Source organism: Delphinus delphis, chromosome 2 (assembly GCF_949987515.2).
Source record: "Delphinus delphis chromosome 2, mDelDel1.2, whole genome shotgun sequence".
Lineage (NCBI taxonomy): Eukaryota > Metazoa > Chordata > Mammalia > Artiodactyla > Delphinidae > Delphinus > Delphinus delphis.
The window spans coordinates 163,659,916-163,669,340 of record NC_082684.1 but is presented as its reverse complement, the minus strand read 5'-3'; the positions used below and the strand labels follow the sequence as shown (position 1 = coordinate 163,669,340).

Here is a 9,425-nt window from a genome sequence, read left to right as displayed (position 1 = left end):
AGTTTAATTCTTAGGCCCAGCCACAGAACCTAAGAGGACAGAAGGAAGCTTTTCCTCCCCTATGCAGTTACCGTTGTCCTTCTTATGCCTTGTTCACAGTTACAAAAATGGACTCCTTCCCTTCTCATTTTTTACCTCTACATATCATCATGTTAAACGTTAAATGTTCCCAAAGGGTTTGCTTTTGGAATTACTACAGCTGGTTAAAAAAGAATTTTAAAAAGAGAATGAGAGAGAGAATAGGATATTACGTATCCTGTGGAATAAAATGAAAAGGTACAGATGTGTCCCTAGAGTCCATTATGCATGACTCACCATGGCCAAGGTGACTCCCTGTCCGTGGAGCTAAGTTGCTTCATCCCTTCATCGCTTTGTCATCCCAAGCCACAATCCTCGCTCCCCTAAATCCGTGTAAACCTCACTGAAATTATAGCTTTTTAAAAAAGCATTTGATTATTCCTTATTTTATCTTCATATTGTTTGTATTTATATTCATCCATCCTGCCTACCTGACTAGATAATGAACTCCCTGGGGTGCTTCCAGAGCTTGGCATCCTCAGTGGCTACCGCGCTGCCCTGCATTTGTTCACGTTTATCCAAATTTATATTGGATCTGCATGCACTGGCTGTTACATTAGGCCTGAGGCTGGGGCTAGTGAACAAGGCATTCTCCACCGTCCTGGTAGTTACAGTTTATTAAAGAAGAAAAAAATAGGTCATTAAAGCTGCAGGATATAGATTAAAAGAAATTTGCAGTGCTCTGCGTGTGCATATTACCAGGTGAAGAAACGTAGGCAGGATAGTTTGGGAATGTTTTATGGGAAAGTGATACTTAAGCTGAGACCTCAAGGGTGAGCGGTAAGGGCTCAATAACTGATAATACCTCTTTAAAAACTAAACTACAGAACCAACTTTAAAGAGCAGATAAAAGATCACAGGGGGATTTAGAGATTCAGCCAATTTGGTTATGGCAACTTCAACTTACATGAAGGACAATTAGTAAAAGAAATGGCATTTTATTTGATTCCCAACTTATCTAAAATCTTCTTGCCTTTCACCACTGCGGCTGCAGCCATGAGTATGCTCAGGCTTCAGAAGAGGCTTGCCTCCAGTGTCCTCCCCTGTGGCAAAAAGAAGGTCTGGTTGGACCCCAATGAGACTAAGGAAATCACCAATGCCAACTCCCGTCAGCAGATCCGGAAACTGATCAAAGATGGGCTCATCATCAGGAAGTGTGATGGTCCATTCCCAGGCTCGATGCCGGAAAAACACCTTGGGCCACAGGAAGGGCAGGCATATGGACATAGGTAAGCAAAAGGGTACTGCCAGTGCTCTAATGCCCTAAAAGGTAACCTGGCTGCTGGCTGCTCAGAAGATACTGTGAATCTAAGAAGATTGACCAGCACAGGTATCACAGCCTATACCTGAAAGTGAAGGGTAATGTGTTCAAAAACAAGTGGATTCTCATGGAACATATCCACAAGCTGAAGCCAGACAAGGCTTGCGAGAAGCTTCTGGTGGACCAGGCTGAGGCCCGCGGGTCTAAGACCAAGGAAGCCCGCAAGGACCATGAAGACCGGCTCCAGGCCAAGGAGGAAGAAATCATCAAGACTCTGTCCAAGAAGGAAGAGACAAAGAAATAAAGTTCTCCCTCTCTTCTCTGTACATAGTGGCCTCGGCGACCACTCATTCAATAAAAAACAAGCCTTTATCTGCCTTAAAAAAAAAAAATCTTCTCAAGAACAAAAGACAAATGGTCGGAGACCCCATGGCTAACCTCACAGTCAGGCAGTTGGAACCAGGCTGGCCTGTGATGAAGATAACTAACCAGCTGATGGTTAAAAGAGAGAACAGGTGATTCTTGGAGTCATCTGCTTTAAAACCAGTACTTTTCTCAATGTCCTTTGCTTTAGTAGTATTATATTCATGCCAAAGTGTTTGTGAATATTACGTGAATTAATCAACATAAAAGCCCTTTGAGAAATCAAGGTCTCCAGGGATAGAAGGTACTTTTACTTATCACCTTCCTTTGTGTGCTACAACAGGGGAGGCTTTTCTTTTACAGAGAATATTAAAGAACAATGATTAAGTATGTTCTTGGACACCATAAACGTATACAAATAAATGCCTACTGAAATTGTATGAAGGCTCATAAAGGTGTAAATAGGAAGAAAAGGCATTTGCAGAATCTTTCCCTATACCTGTGAGATACCCATCAGCACTGGTGGAGATGCTGTTCTCTTGGTGCTTATCAAAAGTGCATGGAAGATTGCAGGGTGAGCTTATGGGCAGACACTAATAGATGAAATGGTGTTATCTCCTCAATCACCAGTTTGCCTCTTACAAAATTTCTGCAGTTAAAAATTGTGACTCAAGAAGGACACAAACTGAGTGACTGCTAGCAGGTCACTGAGCACCCTATCTGCACATTTATATACAGATAGATGTGGAAAGTAAGCTTTCCTAGGACTCAATGAAAAGCACATCAGAGAATGTTGTCATTGCCTCCTATTTTCTGAGCTGGTTATAAGACAGTGCTTATAAGGAACTTAAGAAAGGGAGAACCTTGTTTTCAAATGAGTTGGTATATGGAACTCTCATATAAAGACATAAAATTAAAGGTGATCTGATTGAAAGTGGCAATTAAAACCAACAGCTCTGCTTGGCCAGTATCTGTGATGATGTCCCGACTCTTAGAATCCCCTCCCAGCAAACCAGAACCTTCCTGGGATGGCTAAACCCAGGTCAGTCTATATCTTCCTGGAAGCCAGGGGATGTTGTAAAGCCTTGGGTTGCATGTCCATGGTCTATGTGGGATAAACTGAGAAAGTGCAGAAGGAAGCATTGTCTCAGGGCACAAAATTGGAATAGTGGCTCCACCACAACTGTGCATCCAAAGGGGTCAAAGCTGATAGATAACAGGATTGCTTTTCATGGGAAGTGGACAATGCTAAGTGGGGCACGTATACTCCCACTCAAACCAACAAGCAAGGTTTTTAAATCTGGAGCAAAATTGAATTATAATGTACTGAGATTTACAAGGGTATGTGTATGTCCATGTTCTCTTGTTAGACATCTGCAATAGCTTCATTTTGTATTTCAGCTTTTTATGTCATAGTATTCCCAGACATAGGATATGTGTTCAGAATTTAATATAAGGACATAAAAATGTATCAGAATTTAAAATTAGATTTTGCAGCAACATTTATCCAATGACTATGAGAAACTCAACATGGAAAAATAAAAGATAAAATTTTCATGTGTTAGGAATTTATTTTTAATGAGAAGCATTTTCTGTCTACTCAAATGAAGTAGTATAAATCAGCTGACCATAAATTATGAATGCCGATATTTGAAACATGCAAGTGTAAACTTAGGCCACTTGAGTAGGTGCTATCCTTTCATTATGCAAAATAAAACATAATCACAGCGGGGTATTGCAATGTGGGGAAAAAGATCACTAACAATCATTTCCGTCTCTGCCATTCTAATCAGTTTGGAAATAGGGAACCAAGTTGACAATATTTTATTAGATTTTTCTGTCTATGGATGCCTCAGATGCTCATGACTCCCTCCCCGGAAATTAAAATTAAAATTAAAATTTTAGGGCAAAAAAGGAGAGTGTAGCGCTTTTCACTTGCTGTGTTTTGTTTGTTTGTTTGTTTGTTTGTTTTGCGGCACGCGGGCCGCTCACCGTTGCGGCCTCTCCCGCTGCGGAGCACAGGCTCCGGACGCGCAGGCTCAGCGGCCATGGCTCACGGACCCAGCCGCTCCGCGGCATGCGGGATCTTCCCGGACCGGGGCATGAACCCGTGTCCCCGCATCGGCAGGTGGACTCTCAACCACTGCGCCACCAGGGAAGCCCTCACTTACTGTTTTGATATTTGTCATAAGCCTGGGCTCAGCTCTAGGTTTGATGTAACCATGTATATTATACTTTATCACCCGAACCTATTTGTTGTTTAGCTCTGTGTTGTGTAGCTATTCCATCCCATAGTCCAAAAGTGTGCTGTAGCTTGGAGACAGTGGAGGGGCACTTTATGGCTGTGGGGATATTGCATCTCCCCAACTGCCCCCATCAAAAGGATGATGTGGCCAAGGCACTATTACAGGCTTTTTTTTTTTTTTTTTTTTTTTTTTTTGCAGTACGCGGGCCTCTCACTGTTGTGGCCTCTCCTGTTGTGGGGCACAGGCTCCGGACGCGCAGGCTCAGCGGCCATGGCTCACGGGCCCAGCCGCTCCGCGGCATGTGGGATCTTCCCACACCGGGGCACGAACCCGTATCCCCTGAATTGGCAGGCGGACTCTCAACCACTGCGCCACCAGGGAAGCCCTACAGGCATTTTTATATTTCAAAACCCAAGCCTCCCAGGAATCCTTACAGACCCATCCTGGTAACATTCGACACCTTCAGACATGGCTTAACTGCTCTCTGGAGGGCCTTCTGAATTTCAGGATCAGCTGCCCCTCTAGCCTTGTCTCCAGAGTAAACCTACACGGTATAGATCTGAACCTAACCCTTGGAGACTGACCTGGTACCCAGACCAGCCAAGCCACAGTCGAAAGCAGAGCTGCCCAGCCGAGCCCACCCTGGAGCCACAGAACCACAGCCGATCTGCAGATTTCAGAGCATGAGAATAACAGCATGTTGCTATAAGCCACTCTGTTTTTGGAGGGGTTGTTTTCCAGCCTTATTGTGGCAATAACTGGTCAATGGAGAACTTCAAAGCAGGTCTGAAGGAGAGAGCATCCAATTAAAAAGTACTTGGGTTCAAACATGTAGAAAATAGGTTGCAGTTAATCATTGAATAGGACTTCTGTCATCCCGATGGTGGTATTTAAAGCTAAAAAGGAATTCATCACAGGCATGTAACAGGACTTTGTTGCTCATAAAACATAGGCTCCGGATTTTCATAGAAAAGCCATAGATGAAGTAACTAATGAAATCCATACTTAGGATAAGATGCAAATCTAACTCATTATGCTAGTCAGAGTTTGTATATTTTGTCTCTTTTAGAGGGAGAGGTTAATCCCAAATCCTGGCAGGATTATTAACATCCTATGTTCTGCCTGGGTTATTATTCTTCCTGTTCAGTTGGTAGAAAACGTATGGCTTTCACTGCTACACAAAGACATTTTACTGGTGAAATGAGAAATCGCAGACTATGCGTTATGGACTAAAAGGAAAAGAAAAGGCCAGAATCCTAGGTTGGTGCCCCATTTCTGCTGTTTCTAGGTTTGTGGCCTTGAACGAGGCACCCTATCCCTCTGCTCATTGTGCTTTTATGTCTAGGAGAGAAGTGATGCCTTCGCCTACATCACAGTGCTGCTGTGAGAACCCACGTGATGATGTTATGAAGTTGCTGAGAGCCAGACATGTCACTATGTGAAACTGACGTTAGGAGAAATGCATCATAACGCTGAAGGGAACTGGCTTTGAAGTTATACAGACTCGGGTTCAGACTCCAGCTCTGCCATTTCCTAGATGTGTGATCTCGAGAAGTTTATGTACCGCCCTGAGCTTCAGATTTTCCTGGAAAAGCAGGATCACGTACAGCACCTGCTGTAGAGTTGTGAGTCCTCAACGAGATAAGGAATGTGAAACATTTAGCACAATGCTTAGCATAGAGCAGGGGCTTCCAGATATGGCAGATGGATGAACGACCAGGCGTTGTTTTCTCAGCACTTGTTGACGCAGTGGCAGCAGATACGGGCACTGGGCCTCTGCAGTCACACCGTCCTTTGTACCAGGGAGAAAGTCCAGAAGTTGGCGCATTATTTTGGCTCTTGGTTGCAGAGTTACTGAGGATCCGTTCTCCTTTCCCTCACTTCTGCTACTGACGGTGGACGCCGCTTTTCCAGACTAGAGTTTGTATCTTCTCTCATGTCTCCTCCACTGGCTCATTCTAGGGTGGTAACATCTGGATTAGACTGAGTCCAGGAAGATCAGCCTTGCCGCTCCCCTGATGACGGTCCTGGATCTAACCCTTCATAATTCATTACCCTACAATTTGGTATCTTAGTCTGCCAAGACGTAGTGATGGTTGATTCTTGTTAAGGAAGACAAGTCACTAACTCTGTACCACGTTTTCAGGTTGTAAGATAAAGAAAAAAAATCATATTATTGATTGGTATATGAAAATAGAGAAAGCTCGTACTCCACAAATCCTGGAGGTCAGGGGACGTAGGTTTCCCTGTTCTCTGTCAATCAATATACATTTCCAGGAGGACTAGAGAATTTAAAAATTCACTTATAAATTCTAGCCACTTATTAAGCTAATGTGTTCACTTTATAAAAGAGCTGGCAACCTGTTAGATGTGAGGTAACCTTTACTTAGAACATTTAAAAATACTTAGTTTTATCTCCGTTAAACACCATTCCATTCCCATTGCAGAACATTTAGAAAAAGGAAGAAAAATTGGAAGAAGAATCGAAAGACACACATAGTCCTCCCACCCACACGTGACCACTCTTTACATTTTGCTGTATTTTCTTCCAGTCGTCTTTGCTGTGGACAGTTTTAACTAAGTCATTTCCAAGTGAAATAGTTTCATGCTCTTCTGATCAAAGGCTGGATTTCAGTAAAGATAAGCCGGTGTCAAGAGCGAGGCCTCTTTCAGAGTCGCTGTGGTTACTCAGCATCTTTGACTTCGGGCTTTTCCAAGCCCCCAAAATCTGGGCTGGCTTCCCAAGGCATTTAGAAAAGTTACTTAAAGCATGATGCCAACAAACATTTGCTGTCTTAAAAATTTGTGTCCAAATCTCAGCTATTTAGCTGAAAAATTAGCAGACAAATTCCAGCAAATTGAATTGTGTAGCGTGATCCTCAGTTCTGCTAAAAGGAGGATAATACATCTCAATTGACAATAGCAAAGGTACCTTATTTGGATTTGTTTTTCTGAGTATCTCCCACTTGGGATTTACAAAATCTACACAAGCTCCAAAAAAGCTGCAATTTCCTGTCTATTAAGCCCCAAATGGAAAACTAACAAATACGATGAAAAACAGCAACGTAGTTGACAGACTAATATATATTAATCCCATCGCCATGGTTGAGAGATGGAAAATTATTATTGAATAAGACTCTTTCATCAAACCAAATATTTCCGAATGCTCCAAAGTACATATCTGGCATCACTTCTGCTTTACACATCTGCTTCTGTCTTTGAACTCTGATATTAATCTGAAGGTTGCATGCAGCTGCACTGTTCCAAGATAATTAGTTTTTTCCATTCTATATTGCAATTAATAGGGTAGACTTCAAAAACATTCAGAACTTGGATTTGCATAAACTCTGGGCAGCTAGAAGATTTTTCCAAAATTCAAATCAAGCTTGTGGAAAAACTTGTGCAGTTTCCCAGCACCTTCCTAGAATCTTTTACATTTCACCTCTCTCTGAATACTTTTAGCCATTTTCTCTGCATTTTTAGACTTAATTGCTGCCAGGACTTTACAATCCTTCTTAGGATATTTCAGAGACAACCAACCTGAAGGAAGTGACACCTGCCCTGACAGGTATGACAGCAAAGTTTTGGGTTGGCTTTTTATATTAAACATGGAGGATCTTATGTTGATGGCATTTTCTCCAGAGCTTCGGGAATTTGGAAATATCCATATAAAAGTGGCTTTATGGTTACCTCCCCGCAAGAGATGAGCCCTCACACCCCCAAGGATGTTGATGAAACAGTTCATGTCGTGTATTATGATTTCCTTCCATAGCCTGCAACCATCCATAGAGAGGGTTCCAGGGCCTCTTAAGGGGCAAAGACTGTAGATGTTCTTGTTTTATGTTTGGTGCTTTGTGTCCATTGAAAGAGAGGAGACCAGGGAGGAGGTGACGTGAAATCCTGACATCCCGAGTGGACAAGAGCTGGTCTGAGGATGAGTAAGTTGTCCTAGGATGGAAGAATATTTTAAACAAATTGCAGTGTTCACTTCTAATAAGTGCAAGCCAGCTTGTACTTGTCCTGCAATACCAACCAGGTGGCCATCGTTTACAAAAATCACTTTCATGAAGTAGAAAGGAAATTTCTACTTGTCAACAGCATTCTTACATGATCTATACTTAGTGAGAAGATATATCTTCCTAATATTCCCAGAAGACTGTCCTTCTCCTTAAAAACAAGTGGGTGGGCTTCCCTGGTGGCGCAGTGGTTGAGAGTCCGCCTGCCGATGCAGGGGACATGGGTTCGTGCCCCGGTCCGGGAGGATCCCATGTGCCGCAAGGCGGCTGGGCCCGTGAGCCATGGCCGCTGAGCCTACGCGTCCGGAGCCTGTGCTCCGCAACGGGAGAGGCCACAACAGTGAGAGGCCCGCGTACCGCAAAAAAACCCAACCAAACAAACAAACAAAAAAAGTGAGTGAAATGGCAACGTGTATTGCCATTTCTGATGGCAATCTGATTCTTGTGTACAAGGACAGTTTGCAGACACGCTGCTGGTTTTATGCTCTTTTTCTCTTGGACCTCATATTGTTCCTATTACGAATATATTCTGCTCAGCCTCTAAGTGTCATGGCTGTCAAGTTTATTCGGTTTTTAAATTTTCTCCCCTTGGAAATTCACATTATTTAAATATTTTCTGACTTGCACAAAAGCAAATTTCAGAGTCTGGCTGAAACCCTGCTGGTAATTTTAACCCAGTAGGAGAGTATGTTGTTGTTTTTTGTTCTAGAATGTGGTCCATTCAGTGGAGCTGGAGGGATGCCTGATGAGGAAGAGCACACACATCCTTTGAGCACTCTTGCTTTCTTCGCTTGTTCTCTTCTCTGGCTTCTGTAAACTCCACACTGGCCTGGTTTCCTTCCTGTCCTTTGGCGCAGTCTCCCTCTCCTATATCATGAACTGCCTCACCTGGAGTTTCTCGGTCGTTAGCATTGAGCCTTCTCCTCTTCTTGCTTCACACTCTCTTTGGGGGTAATACTGTTCATTTCCATAGCTCCCAGATTTATCCACCAAGCTCAGAGCTCTGTTTGGGGGTCCACAGTCATATCCAAGTGTCTGTTTGAAATTTTTTTTTAATTGAAGTATAGTCAATTTACAATATTGGGTTAGTTTCAGGTGTACAGCAAAGTGATTCAGTTATACATTACATATACGTATATACCTGTATTCTTTAAAACATTTTTTTCCATTATTGTTTATTACAAGACAGTGAGTATAGTTCCCTGTGCTATACAGTAAATCCTTGTTGTTTATCTATTTTATACACAGTAGTGTGTATATGTCAATCCCAATCTCCCAATTTACCCCTCCACTCCTTCCCCTTTGGTAACCATAAGTTTGTTTTCTATGTCTGTGCATCTGCTTCTGTTTTGTAAATAAGTTCATTTTTTAGGTTCCACATATAATTGATATCATATAATATTTGTCTTTTTCTGTCTGCCTTCACTTATTATAATAATCTCTAGGTCCATCCATGTTGCT

General features: G+C 42.6%; 1 pseudogene; it reads left to right on the top strand.

The window, feature by feature from the left end:
• Window positions 1–1,066: 1,066 nt before the first annotated feature.
• LOC132419890 (large ribosomal subunit protein eL19-like) lies at window positions 1,067–1,643 on the top strand (annotated as a pseudogene).
• The last annotated feature ends 7,782 nt before the right edge of the window (window positions 1,644–9,425 follow it).